The sequence below is a fragment of the Calidris pugnax genome, unplaced genomic scaffold (assembly GCF_001431845.1).
Source record: "Calidris pugnax isolate Ruff unplaced genomic scaffold, ASM143184v1 scaffold211, whole genome shotgun sequence".
In the NCBI taxonomy this organism is placed as follows: Eukaryota; Metazoa; Chordata; class Aves; order Charadriiformes; family Scolopacidae; genus Calidris; species Calidris pugnax.
Genome location: NW_015091083.1, coordinates 1,329,807 through 1,341,716, shown reverse-complemented (window position 1 = coordinate 1,341,716; position 11,910 = coordinate 1,329,807). Strand labels below are relative to the sequence as shown.

Sequence of the window (11,910 nt, the reverse complement as noted above, 5' to 3'; positions counted from 1 at the left end):
GGTTGCCAGCTGGGGTTAAACCACAACAAGTGTGTCATCCATGGTCTGCACTGCCCGGACCATGGTCATGTCTCCTGGCAGGAGCAGCCCTGGGATGACTGATACTGCTGGGCACTTCGAGAAGGTAGTCTAGGAATAGGGTCTGATTCCCTGGCACTCAGCTGTGTTTCCAGTATGTCTGGCTGCCGTGGGACAAAATGCTTTGTCTGAGAGCTGCAGTTGCTTGGGGAGGGCGGGCCAGGCCACCTTCATATGGGTTTGATTAACTCCAGCAGCACTTAGAGAAGCTACAAGAATTTCTGTTTGCCTTGCTCAACAGTACTGGGAGGCAAGGAGTTTGAACTTTGCCAGTGATGTTCCTGCAATGTTGTCTAATAGTAGCAAGAGCATTGAGAACGTTGTAGAGAAAAAAGGAGCCAGAGGAGGAAGGGAGAAAAGGTGGTCTGCAGAGCAGCTGTCCCCCACGTGCTGAGTCCTGGTGTGGGAGTGGGTCGATGCCAATGCAGATGAAGTCCTTCAAAGCTAATACAGCCCCTTTAGATGTAAGCGGTGTGAACCTAAGATATGAATTTCCTTGCTGAGGGAGGAAAGTTGTCTTTCCATACTTTTATAAATAAGCTGCCACTGAAGATTATTGGCCAGGTTGTATTTGTCATGTTTTTTCTGTCTTTGTAAATACTGCAGAATGGTGTTCAGTTACTGACTTGAAAGAAAAACAGAAGACCCTCCTGGAGGTACATATCAGGAGTAAATAACTCTTGTGTTTTGGCTAGAGTGGTAATGTAAAGCAACAGGGAGAGCAACTATAAATGGTGATGGAAAATTTGTGCCTGAGGCTGGAGTCCATGATCTGTGCTGTGCTCTTGTGGTCTCCAGTATTGTTTTCATCCTTAGAAATGCCTTCAGCCCTTCCATAGTGGGAAAGGAGAAAGGGGAAAATGGGGGGCTAAGTAGATTATGGCTTTTCTGAGTTCTTTAAATACCATCTGGCAATGGCTAATGTCTGTGAGTCACCCACAGAGACTAGGGAAAACAAGCAAGTTTCTTTTTCGTAGTCCAAGGTAAACCAATGCACTGCATGAGTAAGTTCTCTCACAGTTCATGACGAGGTCCAGTTGGCAGGAAGTAACGTGAGATGTTGTCGGGCTGATCCTGTACCTTCCCCTTGCTGGTTCAGTGCTTTGACTGGAGTTGTCCCACCCTGTTTCCTTACCTCCCACGGCTTCCAAATCCTCTCTCTGTTAGAATGTGCTTGCGGATGGTCGTTCATCCACTGTGTTTGTTGCCATCCCCAAACCTTTGCACGAACAGAATGGGAAAAGTAAAACTGTATTAGATGCAGTGACCTTTGCTTCAGTTGTATCATCAGAAAAACATCTCCTTATGGCTGCTTAGAATTATTTCCAGTAAAACATCTTTTTTTTCCTGATGCCTCTTCTTTGGCGTGCAGCGGGCACTTTGTGTGCTGCAGTGAGGTGTTTCTGCAGCCTGTGGAGGCAACTTCTGTCACAGCTTTATGCAATGCTACAAAATGTCTTTTGTGTGACTAATGTAAGAAAGATTTATAAAACAATCGGTGGGAAATAAAAACATTTATATTATGAAACCATAATAATGAATCAATAATAATAATAATGAAAAAAATGGAAACAGCCTGTCTCTGACATCAGATGGGATTCACCTGCCCTGCAAACTGGGGCAGGAGACTTTCAGCAGCATCTCAGGGAGAGGAGTAGGGGAGTTGCACAGGTGATGGCTTCCGTCCCATTTGTCAGCCTCTTTTTTGCCTCTCTACTTAGCCAATAACTTCAGTGTGTTGACTGCTGAGGAGGCTTTGCAGGACGAACAGCCTTGGTTTGGCACTCATCGTCTTGCCTTTTGCCTTGGCTTCCTTTTGTGGTTTTGGAGAAGTCCCCTGGCAGCCTCGTGCCGGGTACCTCCATTGTGGTGCCAGGGCTAGACAGGAATGTGTTCAGGGCTGGGATCTAACACCTTCCCATCTCTCGTGAGATTGCCTTGGCATCCTTCCCTTTCGCCAGCCAGTTCTTATTAATGTCACTAATTACTATTCTCTCTAATGCTTACAGGATTTCCCAGTTCCTGTATGTCGATGGGGATCGTGCTCTTGCTCCTTGTTGGTGCCTTAGGAGAAGCTGGTGCTCTGAACAGGTACGTTTGCTGTGCTCCTGGTGAGGGTGAGATGGTTGATATGTGTCCAAGAGTGAAATGTGTGTGAGGTTTGCCTGATGGGTGTGGATTGACAGATACTGTGGGACAGACTGCTCCGCGGTCAATGTTTTCTTCCATTTGGATGTGTTGCGAAAACACCCAGGCAGAAGGTAAGGTCTGCACTGAGCCTTGCTGACAGCCCTCTGAGGAAAGCGTTGAGAACAGTGTCGCTGCAGAGCAGCTCCCGGGAGGCCATGCTCCTCGCTGACGCAGGCACAGCCTTTTCCTTCCCATAGCACCAGGAGGGGAATCCCAGTCGAGCTCAGGGCTGCCCACGCTGCTTCTGCGCCCTCCTGCTCTGCTGGGCTTCGGTAGCTTCCCCACAGCGTGTGTCTGCCCACTGTCCTCAGTCAGGGTGGGAGGAAGCTGTTTTCATGTTAGTATCCAACCATGAACAAATCTGCTGTTGTTTTCTTAATGTATGGCAAGAACAGCCTGTAGCAGCTTATTCCTCCCTGGTGATGACTGCTGTGCTCTGCCACTGATTGCTATCAGAAGCAGTGGAGTAATGCCTCTGCTGCGCTGCCCGGTGCATCCTTTTGCCTGAGTTATTTGATGTATTTATTGCTTTAAGGCATCAGTGCTCAACTGAAAAATCTCATCTGCGCTCTCTGCAACTGTTTGGCACTGTAAGTGGATCGCTTGAGTTGCTTGTAGTTTCCGAGATGCCAGACATGCTTTCAGTCATGCCCTCGCTGTGCTATCAGCGGGTCTGCTAACACCTCAGTTTCAATTCCTGCATTGCTTTGAGGAGGAGAAAATATAGGGCTAGGTTGCGAGCTACTTTTTTTATTAGCTGGAATCGTGTTCCCAGCTGACCGGAGGGGTGTGTGCAACCAGTGGAATTGGAGTGGAATATTTTGCTATTTGTGGTCGCTCAGGGGAGGTCTGAGATGGAGTAGATGGTCACTCAGGAGCAGGATGGACAAGGAGGGATTGTCGTGGCACACTGAGCTTGAGCCTTCCACTTGCCATAAGAGCTTACAGAGCAAAAGAAACTCCTTCTGCAAATGTCCATCTCTGTTGGATCTCATCCCAAAGTGGCATTGCTTTGCATTTGCCTGCCTGAACTGCTCATTTGATTGAAAGAGGACATAACTGTAACTCGCTGCAGGAAGCCGTCCTGATCCCTAAAAAAGTGAAGTGAATGCATTATGGAAAGTGATCTGTCTTGAAAACCTGGTTCATCCGGGACTGTCTGGGCGGCGCGGCAAACATGCCGGAGGAGTGGGAGTCAGGGCGGAGCTGTTTCCACCTAATTCCCCTGCCTTTCCCAGGGTTTATCGCACCGTGCAAGCAGACGGGCTTTCCAGTCGGAGCTTAAAACAGAGCTGGTTAGTAGAGCACTGCCTGTGCTTCCCGGCGCTGGCCTTCTCCTTGTACTTTCCTCTTCTTAAATTAATTTTCTAGTGCAAAAGGCCTCTTTTTAAGGGAAGGACCGTAATGAGAAGGGGAACAGCAAAGGTAGGAGTGCCTCCGTTTGCTAACAAGCTGTTGCAGGTGTGTCTGAGTCGGAGGGAGCCAGCACTGACTCAGGGCCCCAGACTCCGGGTGACTCAGGTGGCAAAAGCCCAAGTCGTTCTCTTACATGCTGAATTGCAGTGAATTTCCTGTAATAGGGTTTTGCCTGCTGTAGCGGCTGTGTAAGGAGTGGTGTGTCATCCTCTTCCTCCTGTAAAGGTTGTAAGCAGCTTGGTTCACAGGGGATGCAGGCAAGTGGTGATGGTGGCACTTTTCTTCCTGCCAAAACAGGTGGAAACTTGATTTACCCCATCACCCTCAGCCCTAACTCTGTCCTTTTCTTCCCCCCTGTTTTGGTTTTTTTTTTAAGATAGGACAAGTCACAGTAGTTGCAGTTGTCTATCTGTTGAGCTTGATGAGATTCTCGTGCAAATCTGGAGGTTGTGTTCTCCTGGCAGGTCTGCTTGCATGCATTATCCACTACTTCGTCGTACTGGGAAGGGATCTATTTTCTGAAACACGGTTTATTTTTAGTCAAGGCTTTCCCTGTCTAACTGGCAAAAGTTCAGCATTTGTAGCGCAATTTGCAGAAGAAGCGATTTCACCAAATACTCGGGCTGGGGGAAGGGAGAGGAAATGTCGTATTAGCTAGTGAAAAAGCTAAGTGCTGACTTGAAAAAATAGCGTGAGAGGCTGTTGTGAGAGTATAAGGTTGGGTAACTCAACTTGAGAACACTGTTGCGTTTGCTGCAGTGGATAATTCAGTCTGGGTTGCTCTTGTTTTCCCTTGCGACGGCTGCCACAGAGGTTAACCAGCAGTGGATGGATACGAACTGCTCTTCAGAGTCTGGTGGCCAACATAGCCAACCTTTTGGCCTGATCCTGAGCCATGAGTTGGCAAACTCACCTTAACCACAGCATCCATGGGGAGAGTACGTCCATGCAGGGCATTGCACTGTCCTGTTGCTCCCGCACTTGGGACCATGGGAGGCTCGCTGAGGGTCAAGCCTTGTGGTGATACAGGCACTATCATCCCCATGTTTGAGCACCCTTGTCAGATACCCTGAAATAAATAGGGTGGCATGTAGGAAGTCCTGGGGCAGTGTCGCAGCTCTCTCCTCCTCACCTCCCCAGCTGCTGCTCCAGGGACAAGCTGTCTCCATACACCTCACTGCTTTCACCAACTGCTCCTAGCCATTCTGGGTATGGAACTGGCTTCTCGCATGGACAACTACCCTTCAGAGGTGCAGAGATCTTTTCTTCTTCTTGCATCTCCCCTGATGTTTCCACCATTCCTTTTACAGAGGCATCTTTGTTACCGTTAGCTGTTAATTCTGCAAACACCAGGCATCTGAGGATGACACCAGGGAGCGGGTGACTGTGTTCAAAGCCTTTGGTACTTACTCCTCTGACAAATGAGGCTTGGCTCCACATGTGGGCACATAAATGATTTGTTTGCTGTTGCAGTTTAACTCCTGCAGTTTGCTTTATCCTTCTTTTTTTTTTCCTTTTTTCCCTGCCATAGCAGACTATTGCACAGCAGCTTTGCCATGGTTCCATTAAGAAAACAAGGAGAAATAGATGATTTTCAATTTTCTTCTGAATGCATGGAAACCAGAAGAAAGAGGGGAAGGAGCACTAGGTTGTTAGGTGTATTCTGCATTAGGTGGGCATGTGAGTGGGCATACGTTGCCTGGGGTAATGGAGACATATCTTTGTGCAAGAATTGGGGATGAAACTTTTGAGTGCTGTTTCAGTCACTGGAGTTGGAGCACCCATCAACTGTCTAGAGCAATAATCTTCCCAGGGGAATTAATTTCACCTGATACAAGAATTTATGCGGTGGGGGAAGTCTGCCATTTCCTGCTGAGCTTCCTGAGAAGAGTGGGAAAAATGAAGTGCTGAAACAACCCTCTTCTCTCCGGGGGAGGCTTATGTTTTCCTAAGACCTGTTATTATCTTCCTGTTGAAAAACCATCTGTATCAGCTGGCAAATTAGGATTGTTTTAGCTACTCAGTTTTCCCTGGTTCCCTGAGGGCTTGCTTGTTGTGAACCTATTTGCAAATCCCCTGCCCGTGTGTGATGCAGAACATCTTGCATGTGTCCCAGTGTTGCTGCAGTGCTCGGCCCCCATGCTTGCCATACCCCTGATGACCTATGGATATATAGGTGTCATAAGCTTGAAGCTTTTCCTCAGGGAATGTTTGTGGGTGGTTGTGTTTAGATTAGATTTCTTTTTTCTTTTTTTTTTTTCCCCCTATCCTAGTGCTTTCTCCCCGAAAGGTATTTCCCTTCCTGTCTCTTGCTCTCAGAGGCTGGAAGAACCCTCATGTGTAAAGCAAGCTAGTCTCTACTTCAAATGACCTCAAGCATCTGCATATTCAGCTCAATTTCCTTTTACAGTGGTTTGTTACGAAATGAGCAGGAATCTCAGGGCATCTCTGGGTCAGCTACTCTTCTGACCCTTGGGTGAAAGCAAGGAGGGTTTTGCTCCAGTGGGTGAGTGCTTGGAGGAGGAGGTGTCTACCTCAAGGTTTGAGTACTCTGGGTGGAAAATATTTCTCCTATCAGTGAAGTTTTGCTGATGTTGTTGAACTATGCTTAAAGTATGTGGGCATATATTGTAATTTGCTGGCAAAGACGCTGTGAAAATAGCCGTTCTGGGTTGGAACAAAGGTGGATCTAAACTCCCTGTGTCCAAAGCAATACCCTGTCTCCAGTGGCGGTAGAGGAGCTGGATGGAAGCTGAGCGGCCTAATTCAAGGCTCCATCTGCTCTAGCCTGACTTTGCGCCTTGTGAATGTGCTGGGTTTTCAGCAGGCCAAGACCTTCGTTTGGCTGGCAGCCTCCAGCCCCAAGGCAGTGGCAGGCGAGGAGCAGCCACATCTGTGACAAGGCTGAAACCAAGGTCTGTCTGTATGTGTGGTTGCAGTGGTGGGCAGGCTGTCTGTGGGGTTACCTGCAGTGAAGGATGGAGGTGACTTTTGCAAGGTTCAGGTCACCATTTCTAAAATCTTTGTTTAGCGTGGATGAGCTGTTGTGGCATGCAGATCTGTCCCCTGGGCACTTCACAGTTGGTGCTTACCCAGCCCTCCAAGTATGGCAGTGCCTAAGTGAGTCTCCTTTGATTTGCTTCCCCGTGCAGGGATCTCATGTTGACCTCCCTGGTGGAGGGTCGGTGTTTGGTGCCTGTCTAAATTGCTGCTTACCCATTGAGGTTGTTCTGCTCTGCTTTGCTCTGTAATTACTTGCCACGCATTGCACGCTTCCCAGCAGCTTTCGCTTCAGTTTTTAAAAGGGAAAATAAGGAACAGTGGACAGATGGACATCTAGGAGGGCTGCAGGTAGTGGGCAGGGGGAACAGTTTTAGCTCTGATCGCATGAAGCATACTCTCCAGGCAGATCCTACTGCGACTCTTGATGAAGTTTCCCTTTCCTTGGCTGACTCGTTGGAAAACCTTTTCACTCCGAGTTTGGTTTGGAAAGAGAAACACCCACACAGATGGCTGCTCTTCAGTTGTCATTCGCATTGGGGGTTTTTTATGTTCCTTTTTGAATTACCCTCAGGTGAAACTCAGGCTTGCTGCCAAAAAACATATCCCAGAATTAGAAAGAAACTAAACACTAAGGATATTCTGGTTTTTTTTTTTTTTTTTTTCCTCTGTAAGCTAGAAATGCAACGGGCTATCTAACATTTTATCAGTTCACAAGGGATTGTGCTGCTTTTTCTTTTTGGCTGAGTTTCCATGTTGTTCACTTGTTTGTTTTCCTCAGATAAAAGATATAGCTTTCATTAAGACTTGTTTTGGCTATGTTTTGCTCCTTGCTTGAGACTGTCTGAATGGTGCCACTTTTTCTAGACAAATGCCAGTGCTCTGCTTTGGAGTCCTGCTGAGCTCATCTGATAAGGGTGGAGGTTTTTTCATCGTAAGTGGCTCTCAGAAGAATTGTTGGATTGTTAAATAATAAGAAGTATTTTTAGGTCTTTGAGGTATTGTAACTGAAGGCAAGGGAAGGAGAGCATTAGCATTGCTGGAAGACTTGGGTTCAGTGTGCTGGGGGTTTGTGAAACTCAAGTTGCAGCCTCTTGCTTCAATCTTTTGTTGGGATCCAGGATGCTATGGGTGGCACGTTCGATGTGAACTCCAGGTTTCTGGCTATACTGGATCTTCAGTCTTGCATTGCTCCTGGCTTTTTAGTCGGTAGAGGAGGAGCAAAGTTAAGGCACCACTGGCCATGGTAGGTCTTTACTCTCAAAGTGCCCTTGAGAGGATGCTGGAGGGTCCTGCGCTGGGCTACCAGGGTGCAGGAACGTGATGCTGAGGAAGAAGGTGGAAATGGCAACCTGAAGGCAAAGGTTTCTGGTGGGTTTTCTAGAAGGGTTGAGGCTTGCTGTCCACTTCTTTCTTTGTGTTCCCTAACCCTACAAAATTGCTGTGGTGGGGCCGGTGGTGGGCTTTGGTAGACTGGAAAGATGCCACCTCCTGGCACTTCCTGGCCTATTAACTCATTCCTGAAATACCCATTTATTATTTTTTTTTTAACAAAAAGATTTTTCTAGGATAGCTGGTTCTGGGGCCTTGCTGGCCATCCTTTGAGTGGAAATAGGACTGTCTGAAAGCTGCTTTAGGAGGACAGGGACTGGTACATGCGTGGTATGCAGTGATGCTGACAGTGCTGCCATCAGCCTGCGTGTGTTTCCATACCCCTGTGTTGCACAGTGAGGAGCACGCCGAGGAGAAGCGCAGCCTCCCAGTGGTTTACCAGCCTGCATTTCAATATGCTGAGATTTGTAACTGCGACGTCAGTGGTGACTTAAAAGATGATTCTTCTTCCTCTCTCCTGCAGTGAGGATTTTTTTAAAGGAGGGATCTGTGGAAGAAGGAGGCGAAACAGCAGACAAAAAGTTTTTCTTTAAGTAATGGGAGGGCAAGTGAGATGTTTGCTGCCGTTCCCGTCCGCAGCCCCATATTTATTCCACCCGCGTGTTGTCCCATCTCTGGAGGGTCCTCACGCTTTACGTTAGGAGGTGTAGCTTGTTTCTGAGGCACGGGGGAGGATGGAGAGGCACTCTCATGGCTGAGGAGGCGCCTCCTCCTCTCCACAATCAATCCTTCATGCCTTGTTTTCTGCCGCGGGCGCCGTGCTAAGCAGAACCAGCCTCGAGGCGCGGTGCCAGCAGCCCAGGCTGGTGGTGGCTGGGCTGGTCCCACGCCTGGGTGGGGAGGACTGGGGGCTTCATCCCTGCCTGGCGCAAGTGCTGGGAGCTGCCGAAACCCCTGCGATGGGTTTCTGCTAAATGTACTTCCAGATTAAACTGGGTAAGAACCAGGCTTGTGGAAGCTGGGATAAATGGCTCGACCACGGTGATTTTCTTTTTGGTCCTTATTTCCTAGCGTGCCACTCTGTAATTCCTCTGTTACTTTATCATCCTCAGTTTCTGAAAGTATGTTTTTCTTTTTCTTTCTTTCCTTAGGGTTTTGGGCAGTGTTTTCCAAAGCTATTGTGGTGGGCATTTCCCCTTCCCTCCCAGCAGCAGCTTTCATTTTTGAATCAATAGCTCAGCATTGTTCACATTGTCTTCCAATTTTATGGCTTTTTTTCTTAACCCCCCCCCTTTTGACTTCTACTAAAGCAGCCTCCTAAATGCTTCTGGAGTCCTTTGGGTCACTTTGCAGAAAATATTTTTTCCTGTTACAGAAGGTTTCATATTCAAAGCTCCAGGCAGGAAAAGCGCTTTTGTAGTGCTCACATTTGAGTTTCTGAAAGCATGACTCTTGCGTGCTTTTTGCTTGCTTTTTGGCCAGGTTTCAGTTAAGATCGTGCAAGTTCAGCTCCAAGCAGAACTTCATAAGCTTGATGAAGTTGACTTGTGAAACATTTCTAATGACATAACAAACCCTGCTACTTCTGGTTTCTACATAGTATCCCACACGCTAAATCTGTCCCGCTCTTCCGGCCCAATGCCTATACCCCCTTCTCGCCCCCCTAGTTCCCTCCAGAAATAACAGGTTATTATTAGGATCTGTATGCATATGATTTTACCAGGCTTGTCATAGCTTTGCACCAAAGACGTTTCTCTCTTTACTTATGTTGAACTCAGAGGCTGGACCCTGTGGTCAGCATGGCGCACATCTGCAAACTTCCCTTGGTTTGTTCAGAGCTGTTCAAACACTTAGGTTTGCTTCTCTAATTTAAAATTAGCTGCAATCATGCATTTCTCCACTCAGATTTTTTATTTTTTTTTTTTTGGAAATAAATATCTTTTAAGTGAGAAGTGGCCTTTATTTGCGTTTTGGGGTTTTCCCCCTCCCCTTTGAGCACTGAATACCAGTAAGAGGCTTTGAGTTATATCAGCCTGGGTAGATGGTATTCGTGGCGTAGCAGTGGTGTCTCCTAGAATCTGTGTGACTTCTTCCCCTCTCTGCTAATGAACATTGATCTTGATCTCCTCACCCGTTGGGTACCAGGAGTCTGCTGATCCGGCAGTGGGAGGACTGCGATGAGCAAACTGCTTGGGGAGCGTCGCAAGCCACCCACAGCAAGTCACTGAGATCTTCTCAACCGACAGCTAATTACCATGACCTTGCAGCGTTTGCAGCTTGTGATCTGATGCTCAGGAGATAAGCTTCCTGAGTGTTAACTGTTTGAATGGCACAATCTCAGTACTTTGAGGCAGATCACCAACTGGGTTGGATGTGCTCAAACGAACATGTTCCTCAGCTATTGTGCCCCTTAAGATAGAAAAAAGAATAATTTTAAAAAGGGTGGAGAGGGAGAATGGAACACCTGTAGAGATTAATAACATTTTCTTCTTTTCTCGAGTCGCTCTTCTCATTTATCCTTTGAACTAGCTTTTTTTTTTTTTCCAGTGTAACACCAGAATTTTGCAATAAAATCCACATGTGAGAAACCAGTGGCGCATCTTCTATTCAAAACAGCCTCCATGTCATCTGACTACTTAAATGGTCATAGAGAAATGTTTGGATTAAGCAACTAGAGGCCAAATGCATGTTGAATGAATTAGTTTCGCCCCTTTATACTGTAATGACAATGCCGTTAGAGAAACCACATGAGAGGAACATTTCTCAGAGCATCTCTTCCGAGTTCATGTGTTTAAAACTGCAAACTCGAGTACTTTTAATCACAGTTAAAACCTTTCTGGGTGTTTTGGGGAGATGCTTTTCCTTGGTTAGGTTTTGTGATAGGGCGGCTGTAGTATGTGTGCTTGTTGCTGGTGATGGGTTGGCTGTGTCCTCCTGTGTCGGCCCTTGACCTCTTTCCAAGTGAAGCTTGGTCATAGATGTAGAGGGATTTTAATTATTTCTCTTCAAAATTATGCTGTGGTTGCTTATATTAACCTATACTCCAAGCATGGTAATGACATTTATTTCCATAGGAAAAGATGCACCTTCTTCCCTTCTTTAATATCATTTCACTTAAGGTTGCTTTAAGCAGCTGTTTCCTTGGCTGTTTTCAGATACCAGCCAAAAATACTGGTGTTAAGACTCCAGAACACTTTACGTGTAGGTTAGATGAAGGAATAATTTAACGAAGGACCTAACTATGTCACTGCAGCATCCCTTAGGTAGATGTAGTCATGATTACCCAAAAATGCCACAGATATAAGGTAAGAACTTGCTTATGCTCCTCCTTGAAAAACCTGGTTAGAATTAGAGGTCAGTCTAAAAAATGTAATTTTCCAAAGGGTTTGCCATTGACAGGTGCCTGAATCCTGAATTCAGACAGTTGTCTGGATATTATTTCTGAATGAAAACGCTATTTCCTTCTCTTTCTGCCACCAAAACTGGAAATGCCCCTCAGGCCTCCAAGAATAGGCGAGTAGTAGTTACCTCCGTGCTGCAGTGGTTTCTCTTTGACTCGTTTTGCCTGGTGTATTAAAACCCCTCCAGGTAGGCTGGGTTGTGTATAAATTAGCCAATCCTCTACCTCAATTTAGAAGCTCTCTTGGATAAATGCTTAGTGTTAGTGTGGAGAGATCTGGAAGTAGGCTGATGCCAAGGCTATTGGTATGTTAATTGGAGGAAAAAAAAAATTAAAAAAAAAGGGGGGGGGGGGGGAAAAACCAACGGTTTATTTTTTAAATTTCTGGGAAAGTTTGCTTGAGCCATAGCTTAACTGGTCAGGCTTATCCCTACTAATTAAAATTGTACCACATATTTTGGGACCACTTTAAAAGAGCTAGTTTAACTGTCCCA

At 46.5% G+C, this 11,910-nt stretch overlaps 1 protein-coding gene across 1 annotated transcript in view; it reads left to right on the top strand.

Moving 5' to 3' along the window:
* The first annotated feature begins 2,066 nt into the window (after positions 1-2,066).
* The window catches only part of LOC106897191 (USP6 N-terminal-like protein), a 65,667-nt gene continuing 55,823 nt past the window's right edge, over positions 2,067-11,910 (top strand). The window contains exon 1 of the mRNA XM_014957672.1: positions 2,067-2,169. The gene's annotated coding sequence lies outside the window, so the exon portion shown is untranslated. The remainder of the gene's footprint in view (positions 2,170-11,910) is intronic.